We start from the raw sequence: 25,000 nt of genomic DNA, 5'->3' as shown, positions 1-25,000 counted from the left end.
AAAAGGTGTATATACAGTATATGTATGAGTGTATGTCCTATTTAATTAGTGTTCAACTATGATGCGCTATGTATTTGAAATATAGATACCCATCATTGAACTGAAAGACTTCACTTGCCATTATGTTTACTAATAATTACATTCAACCAAAGAGCAGTAAATCCCATTAGTTTGTGTGCTATGTTCAGCATCAAGGTCACGGAAAAATACTGTAGAGTTGAAAACATAAGCGTAATCCCATTAGTTAATGGACCTCCATGTCTAGCCTATACAAAGCATATGTACTTAAAGTATGTTTTGTATGCTCGGAATTTATATGTATATACATCAAGTTCGAATACTTTTGTGAACTAGACGTATTGTTAAATTCTGATGTAAATGTTATTTCTTAATAAACAAAACGCATTGTTTTATGTTTAGGTAACCAACATCAAGATCTTATTAAAATATCAAAAAAAAAGAGGGAATAAACAGCATCTCAATCTTATTAACCAAACAATATTATAATCACGATCTTACTAAAAAAAAAAAAATAAAGAAAAAAAAATAGCATCACCGTGATATATGAAAACTCAGCATCATGGTATAAGAAACAAATCCATGGTTTTATATCTGAAAACAGTATCAGTAACTTTCTTAAAATCAGCACCTTATTGATCTTACTTATAAAAGAAATAATCAGTTTTTTTTTTACCTTAGAAACCACATCACATTTTACTTTACAAAACCATCTTCAAGATCGTACTTATCAAAAAAAAAAAAAAACGGTATCACAATTTTACTCATAGCAAAGCCGCTTCATGATCCTACTTATAAGAAGAAGAAGGATCATGATTTTACTTTTAAAAAGCACTTCCACAATCGTACTTATAAGGAAAATAAATCATGATTTTACTTTTTTTTTTGAAAAGCAGCTTCACGATCCAACTTATAAGAAAAACACATCATGATTTTACTTTTATTTTTTTATTTTTTTAGAAAAAGCAGCTTTGTGGTACTACTTATAAGAAACGCATATCTAGATTTTACCTTAAAAAAGAAGCTTCGCGATCCTACTGATAAGAAAAACACATCATGATTTTACTTTTTTTTTAAAAAAAGCTTCACTATCCTACTGATAAGAAAAACACATAATGATTTCACTTTAAAAAAAAAAAGCTTCACTATTCTACTTGAAAAGAAAAACACGTCATGATTTCATTTAAAAAAAAAAAAACAGCTTCACGATCCTACTGATAATAAAAACACATCATGATTTTACCTTAAAAAAAGAAACAGCATCACTATCCTACTGATAAGAAAAACACATCATGATTTCACTTAAAAAAAAAAAAGCTTCACGATCCTACTGATAAGAAAAACACATCATGATTTTACTTAAAAAAAAAAACAGCTTCACGATCCTACTTATAAGAAAAACACATCATGATTTTACTTAAAAAAAACAGCTTCACGATCCTACTGATAATGAAAACACATCATGATTTCACTTAAAAAAAAAAGCTTCACGATCCTACTGATAAGAAAAACACATCATGATTTTACTTAAAAAAACAGCTTCACGATGCTACTGATAAGAAAAACACATCATGATTTTACTTAAAAAAACAGCTTCACGATGCTACTGATAAGAAAAACGCATCATGGTTTTACTTTAAAAAAACAGGTTCACTATCTTACTGATAAGAAAAACACATCATGGTTTTACTTTAAAAAAAACAGGTTCACTATCTTACTGATAAGAAAAACACATCATGATTTCACTTTAAAAAAAACAGCTTCACGATCCTACTGATAAGAAAAACACATCATGATTTTACTTTTAAAAAAACGGCTTCACGATGCTACTGATAAGAAAATCACATCTATTTTCACTTTTAAAAAAAAGACAGCTTCCCTGATCCTACTGATAAGAAAAACAAATCATGATTTCCCTTAAAAAAACAGCTTCACTATTCTACTGAAAAGAAAAACACATCATGATTTCACTTAAAAAAAAAAGCTCCACGATCCTACTGATAAGAAAAACACATCATGATTTTACTTAAAAAAAACGGCTTCACGATGCTACTGATAAGAAAATCACATCTATTTTCACTTAAAAAAAAAAAGACAGCTTCCCTGATCCTACTGATAAGAAAAACAAATCATGATTTCCCTTAAAAAAAACAGCTTCACTATCTTACTGAAAAGAAAAACACATCATGATTTCACTTTAAAAAAAAAAAAAAAAAAAAAAACAGCTTCACGAAACTGATAAAAAAAACACAATAAACGAAAAAAGCTTCACGATACTACTGATAAGAAAAACACATCTTTTTACTTTTGAAAAAACGGCTTCACGATGCTACTGATAAGAAAATCACATCTTTTTCACTTTTTAAAAAAAGACAGCTTCCCGATCCTACTGATAAGAAAAACAAATCATGATTTCCCTTAAAAAAACCAGCTTCACTATCCTACTGATAAGAAAAACACATCATGATTTCACTAAAAAAAAAAAAACAGCTTCACGATCCTACAGATAAGAAAAACACATCATTATTTTACTTAAAAAAAAAAACGGCTTCACGATGCTACTGATAAGAAAATCACATCTATTTTCACTTTTAAAATAAGACAGCTTTCCGATCCTACTGATAAGAAAAACCAATCATGATTTCCCTTAAAAAAAACAGCTTCACTATTCTACTGAAAAGAAAAACACATCATGATTTCACTTGAAAAAAAAAAGCTCCACGATCCTACTGATAAGAAAAACACATCATGATTTTATTTAAAAAAAAACGGCTTCACGATGCTACTGATAAGAAAATCACATCTATTTTCACTTAAAAAAAAAAGACAGCTTCCCTGATCCTACTGATAAGAAAAACCAATCATGATTTCCCTTAAAAAAAACAGCTTCACTATCCTACTAAAAAGAAAAAACCATCATGATTTCACTTTAAAAAAAACAGCTTCACGATCCTACTGATAAGAAAAACACATCATGATTTTATTTAAAAAAAAAACGGCTTCACAATGCTACTGATAAGAAAATCACATCATGATTTTACTTAAAAGAAAAAAAAAACAGCTTTACGATCTTACTGAAAAGAAAAATACATCATGATTTTACTTTTTAAAAAAAAACAGCTTCACCATCCTACTGATAAAAAAAGGCATTATGATTTTACTTTAAAAAAAAACAGCTTCACGATCCTACTGATAAGAAAAACAAATCATGATTTTACTTTAAAAAAAGCAGCTTCACGATCCTACTGATAAGAAAAACACATCATGATTTCACTTTAAAAAAAAAACAGCTTCACGATATTACTTGTAAGAAAAACACATCACCATTTTACTTTAAAAAAAAAAACAGCTTCTCGATCCTACTGATAAGAAAAACACATCATGATTTTACTTTAAAAAAGCAGCTTCACGATCCTACTGATAAGAAAAACACATCATGATTTCACTTTAAAAAAAAAACAGCTTCACCATCCTACTGATAAAAAAAATGCATCATGATTTTACTTTAAAAAAAAAAAGCTTCACGATCCTACTGATAACAAAAACACATCATGATTTCACTTTAAAAAAAAAACAGTTTTCACGATCCTACTTATAAGAAAAACACATCACCATTTTACTTAAAAAAACGGCTTCACGATCCTACTGATAAGAAAAACACATCAATATTTTACTTTAAAAAAGCGGCTTCACGATCCTACTGATAACAAAAACACCTCATAATTTCACTTTAAAAAAAAAAAGCTTCACGATCCTACTTATAAGAAAAACACATCACCATTTTACTTAAAAAAACGGCTTCACGATCCTACTGATAAGAAAAACACATCAATATTTTACTTTAAAAAAGCGGCTTCACGATCCTACTGATAACAAAAACACCTCATAATTTCACTTTAAAAAAAAACAGCTTCACGATCCTACTTATAAGAAAAACACATCACCATTTTACTTTAAAAAGAAGCTTCACGATCTTACTGATAAGAAAAACACATCATGGTTTTACTTTAAAAAAAACAGCTTCACGATCCAACTTATAAGAAAAACACATCACTATTTTACTTTAAAAAAGCGGCTTCACGATCCTACTGATAACAAAAACACCTAATAGTTTCACTAAAAAAAAACTGCTTCACGATACTACTTATAAGAAAAACAGATCACCATTTTACTTTAAAAAAGCAGCTTCACGATCCTACTGAAAAGAAAGAAAAACACATCATGATTTTACTTTTAAAAAAACAGCTTCACGACCCTACTTATAAGAAAAACACATCACCATTTTGCTTTAAAAAGCAGCTTCATGATGCTACTGATAAGAAAAACACCTTAATTTTACTTTTAAAAAAACAGCTTCACGACCCTACTTATAAGAAAAACACATCATGATTTTACTTTTAAAAAAAAAAGCTTCATGTTTCTACTTATAAGAAAAATGCATCACCATTTTACTTTAAAAAAGCAGCTTCACGATCCTTCGGATAAGAAAAACACATCATGATTTTACTTTAAAAAAAACGGCTTCACGATCCTACTTATAAGAAAAATACATCATGATTTTACTTTAAAAAAACAGGCTACCTATCTTACTGATAAGAAAAACACATCATGATTTTACTTTAAAAAAAGAACAGCTTCACGATCCTACTGATAAGAAAAACACATCATGATTTTACTTTAAAAAAAGAACAGCTTCACGATCCTACTGATAAGAAAAACACATCATGATTTTACTTTAAAAAAAGAACAGCTTCACGATCCTACTGATAAGAAAAACACATCATGATTTCACTTTAAAAAAAAACAGCTTCACGATCCTACTGATAAGAAAAACACATCATGATTTTACTTTAAAAAAAGAAGCTTCACGATCCTTCTGATAAGAAAAACACATCATGATTTCACTTTAAAAAAAAAACAGCTTCACGATCCTACTGATAAGAAAAACACATCATGATTTCACTTTAAAAAAAAAACAACTTCACGATCCTACTGATAAGAAAAACACATCATGATTTTACTTTAAAAAAAGAAGCTTCACGATCCTTCTGATAAGAAAAACACATCATGATTTCACTTTAAAAAAAGAACAGCTTCACGATCCTACTGATAAGAAAAACACATCATGATTTCACTTTAAAAAAAAAACAGCTTCACGATCCTACTGATAAGAAAAACACATCATGATTTCACTTTAAAAAAAAAAAACAGCTTCATGATCCTACTGATAAGAAAAACACATCATGATTTTACTTTAAAAAAAGAAGCTTCACGATCCTTCTGATAAGAAAAACACATCATGATTTTACTTTAAAAAAAATAGCTTCACGATCTTACTTATAAGAAAAATACATCATCAATTTACTTTTAAAAAAGCAGCTTCACGATCCTACTGATAAGAAAAACACATCATGATTTTACTTTAAAAAAACAGCTTCACGATCCTACTGATAAGAAAAACACACCATGATTTTACTTTAAAAAAAGCAGCTTCACGATCCTACTGATAAGAAAAACACATCATGATTTTACTTTAAAAAAAGAACAGCTTCACGAACCTACTGATAAGAAAAACACATCATGATTTTACTTTAAAAAAAGAAGCTTCACGATCCTTCTGATAAGAAAAACACATCATGATTTCACTTAAAAAAAAAAAACAGCTTCACGATCCTACTGATAAGAAAAACACATCATGATTTTACTTTAAAAAAAGAAGCTTCACGATCCTTCTGATAAGAAAAACACATCATGATTTCACTTTTAAAAAAACAACTTCACGATCCTACTGATAAGAAAAACACATCATGATTTTACTTTAAAAAAAGAAGCTTCACGATCCTTCTGATAAGAAAAACACATCATGATTTCACTTTAAAAAAAAAACTGCTTCACGATCCTACTGATAAGAAAAACACATCATGATTTCACTTTAAAAAAAAAAACAGCTTCACGATCCTACTGATAAGAAAAACACATCATGATTTTACTTTAAAAAAAGAAGCTTCACGATCCTTCTGATAAGAAAAACACATCATGATTTCACTTTAAAAAAAGAACAGCTTCACGATCCTACTGATAAGAAAAACACATCATGATTTCACTTTAAAAAAAAAACAGCTTCACGATCCTACTGATAAGAAAAACACATCATGATTTCACTTTAAAAAAAAAACAGATTCATGATCCTACTGATAAGAAAAACACATCATGATTTTACTTTAAAAAAAGAAGCTTCACGATCCTTCTGATAAGAAAAACACATCATGATTTTACTTTAAAAAATAGCTTCACGATCTTACTTATAAGAAAAATACATCATCAATTTACTTTAAAAAAAGCAGCTTCACGATCCTACTGATAAGAAAAACACACCATGATTTTACTTTAAAAAAAGCAGCTTCACGATCCTACTGATAAGAAAAACACATCATGATTTTACTTTAAAAACAGCTTCATGATACTACTTATAAGAAAAACACATCACGAATTTACTTTAAAAAACAGCTTCACGATCTTACTGATAAGAAAAACACATCATGATTTTACTTTAAAAAACAAAACAGCTTCACGATCCTACTGATAAGAAAAACACATCATGATTTTACTTTAAAAAAACAGGTTCACTATCTTACTGATAAGAAAAACACATCATGATTTCACTTTAAAAAAAGACAGCTTCACGATCCTACATATAAGAAAAACACATCATGATTTTACTTTAAAAAAAGAACAGCTTCACGATCCTACTGATAAGAAAAACACATCATGATTTTACTTTAAAAAAAACGGCTTCACGATCCTACTTATAAGAAAAATACATCATGATTTTACTTTAAAAAACAGGTTCACTATCTTACTGATAAGAAAAACACATCATGATTTTACTTTAAAAAAAGAAGCTTCACGATCCTTCTGATAAGAAAAACACATCATGATTTCACTTTAAAAAAAAAAACAGCTTCACGATCCTACTGATAAGAAAAACACATCATGATTTCACTTTAAAAAAAAAAAACAGCTTCACGATCCTACTGATAAGAAAAACACATCATGATTTTACTTTAAAAAAAAAACGGCTTCACGATGCTATTGATAAGAAAATCACATCTATTTTTACTTTTAAAAAAAAAGACAGCTTCCCGATCCTACTGATAAGGAAAACAAATCATGATTTCCCTTAAAAAAAAAAGCTTCACTATCCTACTGAAAAGAAAAAAACATCATGATTTCACTTTAAAAAAAAAACAGCTTCACGATCCTACTGATAAGAAAAACACATCATGATTTTACTTTTGAAAAAACAGCTTCACCATCCTACTGATAAAAAAATGCATCATGATTTTCCTAAAAAAAAAAAAAAACAGCTTCACAATCCTACTGATAAGAAAAACACATCATGGTTTTACTTTAAAAAAGCAGCTTCATGATCCTACTGATAGAAAAAACACCTTGATTTTACTTTTATAAAAACAGCTTCACGACCCTACTTATAAGAAAAACACATCATGATTTTACTTTAAAGAAAAAAACAGCTTCACGATCCTACTGATTAGAAAAACACACCATGATTTTACTTAAAAAAAAACAGCCTCACGATCCTACTTATAAGAAAAATACATCACCCCTTTACTTTAAAAAAGCAGCTTCACGATCCTACTGATAAGAAAAACACATCATGATTTTACTTTTTAAAAAAGCAGCTTCACGATCCAACTGATAAGAAAAATACATCACCATTTTACTTTAAAAAAGCAGCTTCACGATCCTACTAATAAGAAAAACACATCATGATTTTACTTTTTAAAAAAGCAGCTTCACGATCCAACTGATAAGAAAAATACATCACCCCTTTACTTTAAAAAAGCAGCTTCACGATCCTACTAATAAGAAAAACACATCATGATTTTACTTTTTAAAAAAGCAGCTTCACGATCCAACTGATAAGAAAAACACATCATGATTTTACTTTTTAAAAAAGCAGCTTCACGATCCAACTGATAAGAAAAATACATCACCCCTTTACTTTAAAAAAGCAGCTTCACGATCCTACTAATAAGAAAAACACATCATGATTTTACTTTTTAAAAAAGCAGCTTCACGATCCTACTAATAAGAAAAACACATCATGATTTTACTTTTTAAAAAAGCAGCTTCACGATCCAACTGATAAGAAAAATACATCACCCCTTTACTTTAAAAAAGCAGCTTCACGATCCTACTAATAAGAAAAACACATCATGATTTTACTTTTTAAAAAAGCAGCTTCACGATCCTACTGATAAGAAAAACACATCATGATTTTACTTTTTAAAAAAGCAGCTTCACGATCCAACTGATAAGAAAAATACATCACCATTTTACTTTAAAAAAGCAGCTTCACGATCCTACTAATAAGAAAAACACATCATGATTTTACTTTTTAAAAAAGCAGCTTCACGATCCTACTGATAAGAAAAACACATCATGATTTTACTTTGAAAACAGCTTCATGATCCTACTTATAAGAAAAACACATCACCATTTTACTTTAAAAAACAGCTTCACGATCTTACTGATAAGAAAAACACATCATGATTTTACTTTAAAAAACAAAACAGCTTCACGATCCTACTGATAAGAAAAACACATCATGATTTTACTTTAAAAAAAAAACAGGTTTATGATCCTACTTATAAGAAAAACACATCACCATTTTAATTTGAAAAAGCAGCTTCACGATCCTACTGATAAGAAAAACACATCATGATTTTACTTTAAGAAAAAAACAACTTCACCATCCTACTTATAAGTAAAACACATCATGTTTTACTTTAAGAAAAAAGGAGCTTCGCAATCCTACTGATAAGAAAAACACATCGCTATTTTACATAAAAAAAAACAGCTTCATTATCATCCTTATAAAAAAAAACACCTCACGATTTTACTTTTTAAAAAGCAGCTCACGATCCTACTTATAAGAAAAACACATCAACATTTTACTTTAAAAAAGCAGCTTCACGATCCTACTTATAAAAAAAACACATCACTATTTTACTTTAAAACAGCAACTTCACGATCGTACTTATAAGAAAAACACATCACCATTTCACTTTTAAAAAGCAGCTTAACGGCCCTACTTATAAGAAAAATACATCTCCATTTTACTTTAAAAAAGCAGCCTCACGATCCTACTTATTATGAAAATACATCGCGATTTTACTTTAAAAAATCAGCTTCACGATTCTACTTATAAGAAAAATACATCACAATTTTACTTTAAAAAAGCAGCTTCACGATCCTACTTATAAGAAAAATACATCACGATTTTACTTTAAAAAAGCAGCTTCACGATCCAACTTATAAGGAAAACACATCACCATTTTACTTTTTAAAAAAAAGCAGCTTCACGATCCTACTTATAAGAAAAACACATCACCATTTTACTTTTTAAAAAAAAAAAGCTTCACGATCCTACTTATAAGAAAAACACATCACCATTTCCCTTTAAAAAAAGCAGCTTCACGATCCTACTTATAAGAAAAATACATCACCATTTTACTTTAAAAAAGCAGCTTCACGATCCTACTGATAAGAAAAACACATCTCCATTTCACTTTAAAAAAAAAGTAACTTCACGATCCTACTTATAAGAAAAACACATCACCATTTCCCTTTAAAAAAAGCAGCTTCACGATCCTACTTATAAGAAAAATACATCACCATTTTACTTTAAAAAAGCAGCTTCACGATCCTACTTATAAGGAAAACACATCACCATTTTACTTTTAAAAAAAAGTAACTTCACGATCCTACTTATAAGAAAAATACATCACTATTTTACTTAAAAAAAAAAGTAACTTCACGATCCTATTTATAAGAAAAATACATCACTATTTTACTTTAAAAAAAATAGCTTCAATATCTTACTGATAAGAAAAACACATTAGCATTTTACTTTTAAAATGCAGCTTCATGATCCTACTTATAAGTAAAACACATCACCACTTTACTTTTAAAAAAAGCAGCTTCACGATCATACTTATAAGAAAAACACATCACCATTTTACTCTAAAAAAGCAGCTTTGCCATCCTACCTATAAGGAAAATTCATCACCATTTTACTTTAAAAAAAAGTAGCTTCACTGTCTGACTGATAAGAAAAACACATCACCATTTTACTTTTAAAATGCAGCTTCACGATCCTACTTATGAGAAAAATACATCGCCATTTTACTTTTAAAAAGCAGCTTCATGGTCCTACTTATAAGGAAAACACATCACCATTCTACTTTAAAAAAGTAGCTCCACTATCTTACTGATAAGAAAAACACATCACCATTTTACTTTAAAAAAGCAGCTTCGCCACCCTACTTATAAGGAAAACACATTACCATTTTACTTTAAAAAAGTAGCTTCACTATCTTACTGATAAGAAAAACACATCACCATTTTACTTTTAAAATGCAGCTTCACGATCTTACTTATGAGAAAAATACATCACCATTTTACTTTAAAAAAGCAGCTTCATGATCCTACTTATAAGTAAAACATATCACCACTTTACTTTAAAAAAGCAGCTTCACGATCCTACTTATAAGAAAAAACATCACCATTAATACTTTGAAAAAAAAAACAGCTTCACGATCCTACTTATAAGTAAGACACATCACCATTTAACTTTAAAAAAGCAGCTTCACGATCCTACTTATAACAAAAACACATCATGATTTTACTTATTAAAAAAAAAAGCAGCTTCACTATTCTACTTATAAGAAAATCACATCGCGATTCTACTGTAAAAAAAAAAAAAGCTGCTTCCCGATTCTACTTATCAGAAAAACATCACAATTTCGCTTTTTTTAAAATCAGCTTCACGATCCTACTTATAAGAAAAACTGCATTATGATTCTGATTTAAAAAAAAAAAAAAGCTTCACGATCGTACTTATATATATATATATATATATATATATATATATATATATATATATATATATATATATATATATATATATATAAAAAAAAAATTACTATGTTACGTAAACTCCGAGTAGATAAGACGTGTGGCCTCCTCTCTCTAACACTTATAGCTCAACTCATCCACCTTAATTCCTTCTACTACATCACTTCTCTCACTTGGAGGAATGAGGAGGAGGAACTACACGGGCTTCTGACCTGGAAATGCTGGATAAGACGTGTTTCTTTGCTTTCCTGATGCTGACGCCTTACAAGTTCCAGTTTTGGTGGCTTGATCGTCTGATATAACTCAACATGATTGGTGTGTTCTTGTTGTCATTGGTTGCTTGTCTCTCTGGCATGCGGTTATTGAGAGATTGGGAAAATTTATGAAATTTTCCAAATAAATTATTTATAAAGGCTTATGTTCAAGATATTCCAAATTTTATTTTTCATTCTATTATTTCACAAGTTCTTATTTTTTCAACTTTTTTAAGTTCAAATAGTTTGAAATATCGCGTTTTGAATTCGTAACCCAGAGAGTCAATCTTTATATTTTAATATGGTTAGTAGTCTGGTCAAACATGGATCATTACTACACGATATTCTGTTTAAACATTTCAGAAATATTAGACATATTTAGTTAATCTAGATCATTTCTTCATATATATATATATATATATATATATATATATATATATATATATATATATAAATATATATATATATATAAGTAGAAGATTGAAAAAAGCAAATCAGATAATGGCTAGGATAAGTAAAATTTGGAAATCAAATTTTCGGAAATTACATATTAAAATACGACTATATGACTGTATCAGTCTACTGCGATCGGTGTTACTGTATGAACATGAGTCCTGATATGGCAATGAAACATTCTCCATCAAATTTAATAGATTTTAGAACAAAGCCCCCATAAGGATCTTGGGAGTTAAATGGCAGGACAGAATTACAAATGAAACTATAAGAGATTACTCGAGCGCCATATGTGGATGAGATCACGGTGAGGACTAGATGGAGATGGTATGGGCATTCTCTTCGCACTTCCCAAGAGAGATTAGCTCACCAAACATTTAATTGGGCTCCACAAGGCACTAGAAGAGTTGGAAGACCCAGGCCTACATAGATTATAACTATAAAGCGTGAAGTAGATGATGAATGGAGAAGTATTGAATTCAAAGCTCAAGATAGACACGACTGGCGAAATCTAACCAAGGCCCTTTAGGTATATATATATATATATATATATATATATATATATATATATATATATATATATATATATATATATATATATATATGTGTGTGTGTGTGTGTGTGTGTATGTAGTGTGTGTGAAAAATATATGAGTGTGATTATTAACGTCTGCTTGATGCAGTAACAATATGTATCTACCATATTAATTAAACTATGCATGGTAATGAATTAACATCTTGTCTATAAGATAACAGTTAACCAACCGAACTTGAACGCTTAGCGATAATAAATATTCTCGTGATTTCTCATATAACTAGTTCGACGAGCCAGAGCGTGTAAAGAACAAGGTAATATTAGTAATATTGTTTATCTCTTTTGCTTAAACCGCCTTTGTAAAAGCCAGTATACTGAAAAAAATTGAGTAATTCAGATTGATTATTTTGTTTTAGAGGTTTTTTCCATGCAACAAAATTGATAAAATTTATGCATGTTGCCGGCAATATGAATCATTAGTCTTGAATTACTTATCATTATGTATATTTATCAACCTATTTATTTATTTATCTATCTATCTATTTATCTATCTATAAATATATATTATATATATATATATATATATATATATACATATACATATATATACATACATACATATATATATATATATATATATATATATATATATATATACGTATATATATATATATATATATATATGTGTGTGTGTGTGTGTGTGTGTGTAAATTGTCGGTTTATAAATATACAAAACATAAGCTAATCTACCTCTATCTATCTATATCTATCTATCTATCTGTCTATCTTTATATTTATATATATATATGTGTGTGTGTGTGTGTATGTTTGTGTGCATATATATGTATATATATATATATATATATATATATATATATATAAATTGACGGTTTATAAATATACAAACCATAAGCTATCTACATCTATCTATCTCTCTCTCTCTCTCTCTCTCTCTCTCTCTCTCTCTATATATATATATATATATATATATATATATATATATATATATATATATATATATATATATATATATATATATATATATATATATGTATATACAGTATTTATGTATAGATATATTTCTATTTATATTTAAATGGGAATGTACAAACTCCAGAACTACACATGTGTACTGCAGTACAATTTTACAAGAACCGTTCCTCCCAAAAAAATCATCTTATGGGTACAGTTGTCATAAAAAGTGTTGCCTTGCGTCCTCATTAGGTATTCTAGCCTTTGATCTCTCGGATCGTAAATTGTGAGAGTCATTCTTCGTAACGCAACTTTTGTTTTCTATCAAGGCTTCTCGGCGGGTCTTATTTGGTGATTTTCTTAAGTTTATTCAGTTTTTATGTATAGCTCCGGGCTTGGATGTATTATTATTATTATTATTATTATTATTATTATTACTACTTCTATATAATAATGCGTATTGATAACGGCTTCAATATCAATAATAACATCTTGTTTCATTATTTTTGCAATTAATATTGTTCAAGTGTAACAATCATGAATGTTGGTATTATTATGAATGACTTTGTTATTATTATCATTTACAACGTATATATTTTAAAAGATATAGTATTTAGTAGTAAAATTATCATCATTATTATTATTATTATTATTATTATTATTATTATTATTATTATTATTATTATTACCTCCTTTTAACTATGTTTTAAAATCGAGTTGATTTATTTGTTTATTTTTCTGTGTGTCTGAGGACAGGATTACGTCAAAACTTTCAACATAGACAGATCTTAGGTCATGGACGACCCCATTTATGATCCAGATCCGGATTCTAGATTCGGATTTGCATTTTTCAAGATTTTAAAGATTACGTGAAATCTTGGGCCATGGGCGACTCCATTAACATTTGAGAATAGTCCTGTTCCGAATCCAGATTCTAGATCCGGATTTGCATTTTTCACAATTTTAAAAGTAGCATCTAAACAAAATGACGGATTTCGACGAAATTTTCACCACAGATGAGTCTTGGGCCATGGGTGGTTTATTTAACATTTGGAGATAGTCCTGTTCTGAATCCGGATTCTAGATCCAGATTTGCATTTTTCACAATTTTAAAGATTGCATCTAAACAAAATGACGGATTTTGACAAAATTTCCACCACAGATGAATGTTAGGTCATTAATCTTTGGAGATGATTCGGTTTCGGATCCGGAATCTAGATCCTGATTTATCTTTGTGCTCATCCGTCTTAAAGTATGTGGACAGGCTTACGTCAAAAGAACTCAACTGATTATGACGAAATTTTCACCACAGATAGATCATAGCCATGAACGACTCCATTATATTTTGGTAGTTATCAGGATCAGCAGTCTGGATCAGATGCAAAGAGAAAGTCTTTTAGCGGCAACGTCCACCTATGGTGGAGGTCAGAAATCTCTGATTCCTGTTGTTATCATTATTTTTACACTAAGACGAGAAATTGTTAGTAAGTACTTTCAGTTGTTTTTACAAACGAATACTATACCTTTTTCGTAAATTATATGTTTTCAAAGATATAGTCTTTAATTGTAAAATTATTATTATTGGGCAGCCGACTGATGAGATTATGATGATATTCTTTGACACTGCCTTGGGTTGGGGCATGGGCTTGCAAATTAATCCCCAAAATCTGTGCATATAAATTATCGGAGCTTAGAAATATGATATAAAAGAAATTGGGACATTATTAGATCTGAATTCGGTTTTTGGAGTTTTTATCAATAAAATCTACAGTAGAAAACATTCAACTGCATCCAAATAGGAAAATGTATCCCTTTTGAAACTTGATAGAAACCTGCCATTAGGAAGAAAGTTTGGCAACCATTTTACCATATCGACATGAGATAAAACCCCACTGAGGTCTCCAAACATATCTCGTTGCATTTAATGCATCTTCAAATGACCTCCGATAGAATTCGGTTATTTCTCCTCCTCCTCCTCCTCCTCCTCCTCCTCCTCCTCCTCCTCCTCCTTCTCCATGAAGTACTAAGCTCTGTGTGGATGCCTCATAATATGTCTGTAGTGTGGCACACTGTTCCCCTCTACCGTCCTCCTCCTCCAATACTTCCTCTGCTCTCCTCCTCCCCCTCCACATGTAAGTAAGGGCGTAGCTATAGCGTGGGCTTTGTATATATAAATCTATATATATATATATATATATATATATATATATATATATATATACATATGAAAAATCTGTATACATACATATATACAGAATATATGTATAGGCACCAGTGCTCGAGACTACGATGGCACTGTCTTTATTCATATGTGGCACTTATCCATTGTGCCGTCATATATCCTGGAGACCTTGAGCATGTTCTCAAGGGGCGTCTTTCCTTGGTCCGTCTTCCACTTGATTCTCTCTCTCTCTCTCTCTCTCTCTCTCTCTCTCTCTCTCTCTCTCTCTCTCTCTCTCTCTCTCTCTCTCTTGTCGTATGATTCTATGGTTTTATTCACATAAATTTCTTTTTAAATATATCTGTGTTATAGTGTAAGTAGCTATCTATTTATTTCTCTGTCTCATATCCGTATATGTTTGTATGTACAGTATGTACCAGTATTTATCTATCTGTTTAAATATAAATTTTTCATATTTACTTTCTTCTCCATCGCTTCTTTTAGTTCCTTCCTTTATTTACCCTACTACAAATGGCCATGTTGAGAGAATGGAAATGGCTGTCTGCTAAAGAAGGTGATGAATGCAAGAGTTGATGGGAGAAGTACAAGAGGAATCCAAGGTTTGGGTGGATGGATGGTGTGAAGAAAGCTCTGGGTGATAGGAGGATAGATGTGAGAGAGGCAAGAGAGCGTGCTAGAAATAGGAATGAATGGCAAGTGATTCTGACGCAGTTCCGGTAGGCCCTGCTGCTTCCTCCGGTGCCTTAGATGACCGCGGAGGTAGCAGCAGTAGGGGATTCAGCATTATGAAGCTTCATCTGTGGTGGATAATGTGGGAGGTTGGGCTGTGGCACCCTAGCAGTACCAGCTGAACTCAGCTGAGTCCCTGGTTAGGCTGGAGGAACGTAGAGAGTAGAGGTCCCCTTTTTTGTTTTGTTTCTTTGTTGATGTCGGCTACCCCCCAAAATTGGGGGAAGTGCCTTTGGTATATGTATGTATGTATGTACTACAAATGATTTTATTTCATTAGTAGTCCTTTCTTTATGATTCTGTTATTCTTCATTTTAATCTACTATTTCTGATTCCTTATTCTCACGTTCCACCATTCGTCTCAGTCCTCACCCTCTTCAGTTTCATTTATTTTTCTATTTATCTATTTCTTCTTACTTTCTTACCCGTCCCTTCACTTTGTACACCTCTTACATGTTCTTCCTCCTTTGTTCCTCTTCATTTATCCTTGGTCATTTACAGTATATCCCTTAGTCCCTCTTTTTTTTTTTTCATTTTATCTTTCCATGTTAGGCCATTGTCCTTTGCCGAAATATGAAAGAGGGTGCGTTAAGGTCACAAGGTCACACGTCGGTAGCATTGTTGTTTTAGAATTTGTTTATATTGAGGTTACTCTGTCTTACATGCATACATACATAAATGGACACGCACACAGATACACACACACACACACACACATATATATATATATGTATATATATTTATATATATATATATATATATATATATATATATATATATATATATATATATGTGTGTGTGTGTGTGTATATATATATATATATTTATATATAGTATATGTATACTGTATATATATATATATATATATATATATATATATATATATATATATGTATATATATATATATATATATATATATATATATATATATATTTATATATATATATATATATATATATATATATATATATATATATATATACATATGTGTGTGTGACTGAGTGTGTGTATGGGTTTTTGTATGTACACATGTATGAAGGAATATTTTAACTTCTACCATTCTAATGTATACAGCACTGCAATTCATGAAGTCAGATAATACTAATTATTTTCAACAAACCCAGAGATAAAAAATATACCTTCTCTTCATAACCTTCGTGATATGTATAAGAATATAATATACCGTAAACCCATTCTCTCTTTGTCCAAAAACCCCTGTTAGCTCTTCCTCGTTCGCCAGTGGTGTAGGAAATAGGTGACATTTCCCACTAGTCTTTGTATGCATGTCTTCGACCGAAGTATTACAAGCACTTTTATTTGTGACACATGTTTTGGAGGTGTATTTCTAAACCGACTAAGACTTGTAGGAATCCTTTTGAGGGAGTCTCTTCGTCGGGCAATACTAATCTTATATTTTAAAGTGTTGTATGTGTGGTGTTAGCATTTTTTATAGTAAGTCGTCATCGTAAAGGCGATTAAAATTAGAGATTTATGTGTATTCGGAGGAAATTTATGATCTCATAATTTTAAATTTTCTTCTCAAATAAGTTATTTTTCTGTAAACATCATATAATACGTTTAATCTCTCTCTCTCTCTCTCTCTCTCTCTCTCTCTCTCTCTCTCTCTCTCTCTCTCTCTCTCTCTCTCTATATATATATATATATATATATATATGTGTGTGTGTGTGTGTATAATGTATATATATATATATATATATATATATATATATATATATATATATATATATATATATATATATATGTATGTATATATATTTATATATATGTGTGTGTACGTGTATAAGTGTGTGTATCATCATCATTTCCTACGCATATTGACGTAAAGGGCCTCACGCTTCTAAATCAATACTTCTCCTTTCATCCTCTCCTACTTCACGCTTCATGGTCCTCAGCCATGTAGGCCAGGGCCTTCCAACTCTTCTAGTGCCTTCTGGAGCCCAGTTAAAAGTTTGGTGAACTAATCCTTCTTAGGGACTGCGAAGAGCATGCCCAAACCATCTCCATCTATCCCTCCCCGTGATCTCATCCACATATGGCACCCGAGTAATCTCTCTTATAGATACATTTGTAATCCTGTTTTGTCATTTAACTCCCAATATTCTTTTGAGTTCTTTGTTCATAAATCTGCAAAACTCGTTGGATATTGTTTCATTGTCATACCACGACTCATGTCCATATGGTAACACCGATCTCACTAAACTGATATTTAGCCTGGTTTTCTTTATATAATTTCAAGTGATTTGATTTTCAAATTTTACTTAATCTAGCCATTGTCTGATTTGCTTTTTTCAATCTTTCATTAAACTCCATTTCTAAAGACTCTGAATTAGATATTATAGTACCTACATATTTGAATTATTCTACCTTATTAATTCTTTTTCCTTCCAATGATATTTTATCTTCCATTGCATATTCCGTTCTCACCATCTCTGTCTTTCTTCTATCTACCTTGACCCCGACCTCCTGTGATATTTTATACTTTCTGGTAAGCAAGCTTTGCAAATCCTGTGGTGATCTGCTAATAAGGACAAGATCATCAGCATATTCTCAGTCCGATAATTTCTTGCTACCAATCGAGTCCAAGCCTTCACTGCCAACCCTACCTGTTTCATGCATCACAAATTCCTTGAGAAAGATATAATCTACGTAGGTGACAACACATTCCCTTGGAGTACTCCACTGTTCAATGGAAATTTCATTGATAAGACTCCACTAATATTAACTTTGCACTTGCTATGCTCATGAACAGACTTAATTGAATTCTTATATTTAAGAGGAACTCCATAATAACGCAGGACTCCACAAATTTGGCAAATTGGCCGGTTCACGCTATCAAAGGCTTTTTCATAGTGCATAAATGCCCTCAAAAGTGGATTTCTATATTCTACACATTGCTTTACCACATGAAAATTTGGTCAGTACAACTTCTACGTTTTCTGAATCCTGCTTGTTCATCTCTCAACTTTTCGTCAATCTTTGTGTCTAGTCTCCCTAGATTCAGAATAAGCATACTATATATTTCCATGACAACTGACGTAAGTGTGATGCCTCTATAATGATTGCAGTTAGTCAGATCTCCTTTTTCTGCCATTTTCACAAACATTCCTAGCTCCCATTCATTAGATTTTGCCTTTGCACGCCCCATTCTACAAAATAAGTGTTCAGAGAGTCACTCCGTTTCAGGCCAATATCATCTCAGCAACTATTCCGCAATATATTGAGTTTTTAATGATAGTTTCGACTTCAAACACGCTGAATTCATTCATGAGCACATCAAGGTCTTCCTTAGCTTCAGGTACAATGATCAAATTATTCCCTTCATACCTCCTATTCATGACCTCACTAAAGTGTTCCATCTAACGTTGCCTTTCTTCATCTGTATAACAGATCTACCTCTCTTTTTGATGGGTATGTGCTTCTTCTTCGCCCCATAGAGATTTCATTAATAATTCTGTGAGCAAATCTTACACCATAGCTACATCTGCTATTCCTGTCTGAATATTCTCTACAGTCATTCCTGGCTTTTCATTTAACCTCACTATCAATGCTGGAATACTTAGCATGCCTTACCATGTAATTTTCATTACTTCCTCGAAAACTTTCAACCATCAATTTCTGTCTTTCTCTCCTTTTTATAGTATCCCATGTATCATTTCATTTCTATGACTTTCTTCTTGTAACTGCGCGTCCCAAAACTTCACTAATAACTGTTCAATGTATGTTCTTAATGTCACAACATTCATTACTAATTGTTTGCTCTTCTCGTCTTAAAGTCTCTAAGATTTTTATAATTGCCACGTGATGAAGTCCATGTATATTGGTGGATGTCCCTGTGCTGGTAAAGAGTACCTTTCCTCCAATAACAATATTGTGTGTTGAACAAAAGCTTATAAAATTTGCTCCATTTCCATTTGCAACTTTGCGAAGACCCTCAACACCCATCTCATTCTCTATACCTTGATTATTCCTTCAAACTTTAGCATTGAAGTCACCAATCACAATTTTCATATCTTTTTCTTGGATCTCATCTATTACACTCTGCATTTTTGCATAGTATTCATCTTTCCTGTCTTCGGGGGAATTATTTGTTGGTGCATAGCAAAACATAACACTCATATTGCACTGCTTTGGTTTAAACTTTGCAAGTAACAATCTACTATTTACATCTTTTCACTCCCTTAATGCCTTTCTGCTTTTGGTGTCATCATTATTCTTACCCCTTCTATTCCAAATCCATCTGTCTTTCTCGAATAGATAAATACATTGCCTTGCTGTAAGAGTTTCTTACTAATCCCCTTAATACGTGTTTCACTTTGGGCAAAGATATCCAAACTATGTTTCATAAATTAATTTTCTCCTTGCTGTTTTATTTTACCACGTGATACGTAAATGTTAAATCTACTCTGATATATTTAAGTAAAATATTTTGAGAGAGAGAGAGAGAGAGAGAGAGAGAGAGAGAGAGAGAGAGAGAGAGAGAGAGAGAGAGAGAGAGAGAGAGAGAGAGAGAGATAATATCAATATACCAGACTTTTCCTATTGGAAGTGAAAACCATTTCTTATACCTTTATAGCAGATTTATTTTTGAGAACAGTCGAGTGCGCATACCCACACACACACACACACACACCTACACCCACACCACACACCCACACACACTCGCTTCTCCCATAAAGGCGCCAGAGTGATGAATCCGACAAGTAAATCAAGTGGCTCATTTGCATAATCTCACACAAAGTGGAGAATAATTTTGGTGGTTGAGTCAACCTTAACTTAGATGTCTTTTGTTTTGGCTTGCTTGTATATGTTTGTTTTATTTTATTTGTTTATTATTGCGTACTTCTTCATGGATAGAGACGACTGGTAAAATCTAACCGAGGCCCATTGCCTCAATAGGCGTAGGAGGAGATGATGATGATGATGATGATTGTGTAATTTATCGATTTTCAGAGTGTATAGTATTTTGTTTGCTTGATTATTATTATTATTATTAACCTAAAAATTTATAGAGGTGCACATTAATCGAAATTAGCTCAGCTGATATACTAAAATAAATTTTATATATTGATATCCTCTGTTTTGGATAGCGCGTATGTGATTGTTCATTTTTTCATTTTTTTTTTAAAGTTCTTCGGAATGTCTATCGCTTGTTTATTATTATTATTATTATTATTATTATTATTATTATTATTATTATTATTATTATTATTATCATTATTATTATTATTTTAGTAAAAATTTATAAACATGCAAATTAGTCAAAATTACCTTAGCTGATGCGCTAAAAATTATATATCTATGAATCATGAAATTAAGTTATGGTAAGGTACCAGTTTGTGTTTTTATTTTTGTAAAGAATATCGTCATGAGATAATGCTCTCTCTCTCTCTCTCTCTCTCTCTCTCTCTCTCTCTCTCTCTCTCTCTCTCTCTCTCTTCTAAACGCTCACATTACCGTACTCTACCAACAACAAAACAACATAACATGTAAGCAACTATTAAGAATTGTGGGTTCCTTCCAGAACTCTCAAAAACACAATAATTGAAGGGCTGCTTGTCCTAACATAGTTTTTGTATAAACTTTAGCTTTCATGTAATGATAGAGGTAGTAGCTGTGGTAGAGACAGAAATAACGGTGATTGGAATGAGAGAGAGAGAGAGATGGAATGGGACGGAAACAATGGTTAAGAGGTAAAGATAGCATGTAATACAAGTGTATGCAACCCGTCAAAAATGACTGCTAAATATTTAGACATATGCACAAACACAGATTCAACCCTCCCCACCCCTCCCCCTTTCCTAACTATAACATAATAGTTTTTGCAATTTGTGGGAGATTGTGGTTTCCAAGTGTTTACCTCAGCCTGACGGGAAATATATATAGCCAGGCACTTGCTCATTATTATATATTGGTATAAGTAAAAACATGGTCATGTGTAAGATGAGAAATACAGGTGCAAATATTAGTGTATGTCAAGAGAAATAGATAATTTGACACCTAGAGATAGTATGTTAAACGTCGGAGGCTTAATTGTCCAGCAGATTTGTACACAGCTTTTCATTTTTTTTTTTTTTTTTTTTTTTTTTTTTTCGAAATCTCAAATTTTGGATAATTTCGTTATTCGTAAAGTTGGTGGTCTTCCCGATAATGATGCTGGCAGAGGAAGCAGGTGCGTAGAGAGAGAGAGAGAGAGAGAGAGAGAGAGAGAGAGAGAGAGAGAGAGAATCTTTAGGAATATTTTATTTCCACTAATAATTCAGTAGCTGGAGTCGTGGACCCGTGCAGAGCTAACACGTAAGTGTCCAGATTTTCTCTCTTGTCTGGTCTACGCTTTTCTCTGTCGGGGGGAAAGCCTTTGTTCCAACTTTGCGCGCACGTGTTGCCTTTCAATATTGTCTGTGTGCATACGCATTTCTTTACTCTTAACGCTGTTATTACTGCCGGTATTTTTCATTATCATTATTGTCATCCTTGTGCATGTAGTGTGTACGTTTATTATTATTATTATTATTACTATTATTATTATTATTATTATTATTATTATTATTATTATTATTATTATTATTATTATTAGTTTTAATATTTTTTTATGATTTTATTATTATTATTGTTATTATTATTATTATTATTATTATTCACTAGTGCACCTTAACCGCCAAAAATAACGTCTAAATATTTAGATAGATATACAAATACGCACACAGAGATTCAACTCTTTCCATCCCCTCCCCATTTCTTAGCTATAACCCGTAGGTTCGGATATATATATATATATATATATATATATATATATATATATATATATATATGTATATACATGTATATATATACACACACACACACACACATATATATATATATATATATATATATATTTACGTATATGTATATACATGTATATATACACATATATATGTATATATATGTATATATATATATATATATATATATATATATATATACATACATATATATGGAGGCAGACACTTGCTCTTTATCATATATATATATATATATATATATATATATATATATATATATATATATGTATATATATATATATATATATATATATATATATATATATATATATATAGGGAAGATGTCTGCGATGTTTATAAATTTATAATGTGAGGCCTACCAAAAGTCTTGAGTGTAAATCCTCTGAGAGCTGAGGGTAGGCCTATTGTCTTTACTTCTTTGAAGTGGATCGCCTTTGTTTTTGGGCTCTAGATTGACATGTTATCTATAAAGGTAGCACTCTCTCTCTCTCTCTCTCTCTCTCTCTCTCTCTCTCTCTCTCCTCTCTCTCTCTCTCTCTCTCTCTCTCTCTCTCTCTCTCTCTCTCCTTACCTATTTGTGGCATCAGTTGAAGTATTCATCATCATCATCTCCTACACCTATTGACGCAAAGGGGCTCGATTAGATTTCGCCAGTCGTCCCTACCTTGAACTTTTAATTCAATACTTCTCAATCTATCATATCCGACTTTACACTTCATAGTCCTCGGCCATGTAAGGCTGGGTCTTCGTACCCATCTAATGCTTTGTCAAACGTTTGGTGAGAAGTATTATTAGTGCCTGGTAATGAGGTTCTAAATTTAAGGAATATCCAGTATTTTGAAGGTCCTATTTTAACTAGGTTTGTTATTTAATCAATCAACAATTGTATGTTCTTCTTCCTTTTATGTCATTTTTTGCTATTTTTTCTACTCCCATCTTCTATTTTCTCTGTTTACTATAATTCATAGCCCCGAAGTCCTCTAAAACTACAAAAATCAGCCAATCAATCAATCAATCAAAACCATAAGTTCTGCGGTATGTTTCTTTCACAGTTCCACGTTAGCTGATGTATAATGAGATCAGTTTACAGAGGAATTTACTTTTACCTTGTAAAATGGCAGTTCCTCTATACTGGTTAGGATTTGAACCATATTTCTAAATGCTGTTGCGATGCTATTTTTTCTTATTTATTTTTTGCTTTTTGTTGGTCTGTACTATTTTGGTTCGAAGTTTTCGGTATTTACCATTATTATTATTATTATTATTATTATTATTATTAATTTTATTATTATTATTATTATTATTATTATTATTATTATTATTATTATTATTATTATTAGGGAAGCTACATCTCTACTTGGAAAAGCACGATGCTATAAGCCCAAGGGCTCCAACAGGGAAAAATAACCTATTGAGGAAAGGAAATAAAGAGATAAATAAACAAGATAAGTAAAGAGCAATTGATGTAAAATATTTCAAGAACAGTAACATCATTTATATAGATCTTTCATAAATAAACTATATAGAAAGACTTAAGTAAGCCTGTTCAACATAAAAATATTCGCTGCAAATTGGAACTTTTGAAGTTCCGCCGATTCAACTACCCGATTAGGAAGATTATGCTACAATCTGGTCATACCTGGAATCAGATTTATGGCCCAAATTCCATAAATCCTCAAGTGTTTTTTATGATTCTGGTGGTTGGTTGACCGAAGTAGGTCATGTTGACCATACGCTTAAGCTACTATCATAGTTTTAATAGACCCACGCTAACATGTCACTTCACAATGGCTTAGACGACCCTCTTTTCCCTTCAAGTCTGGTCTACAGAAGAACACAAGATTTACCGTTGAGTCCCGTCCTTCGAAACATAGTTTTGCTGGATCAATGAAGTTTGATAACGTTGGGTATAGTCATTACTCAGATGGGTGACCAACAAGTAAAGCCGTAACGCTGTCCGTACATAAAAGCAGGGCGTGGTGGTAGCAACCTTATCCTATGAGTTCTTACCTAAAAACTGAAGGGTAACATTTTTCTCTAAGAGGAAAATTAGAATTATATATATCTATATATGTGTATATATATATATATATATATATATATAGAGAGA

Source organism: Palaemon carinicauda, chromosome 19 (assembly GCF_036898095.1).
Source record: "Palaemon carinicauda isolate YSFRI2023 chromosome 19, ASM3689809v2, whole genome shotgun sequence".
Taxonomy (NCBI): Eukaryota; Metazoa; Arthropoda; class Malacostraca; order Decapoda; family Palaemonidae; genus Palaemon; species Palaemon carinicauda.
Note: the sequence above shows the minus strand (reverse complement) of the source record.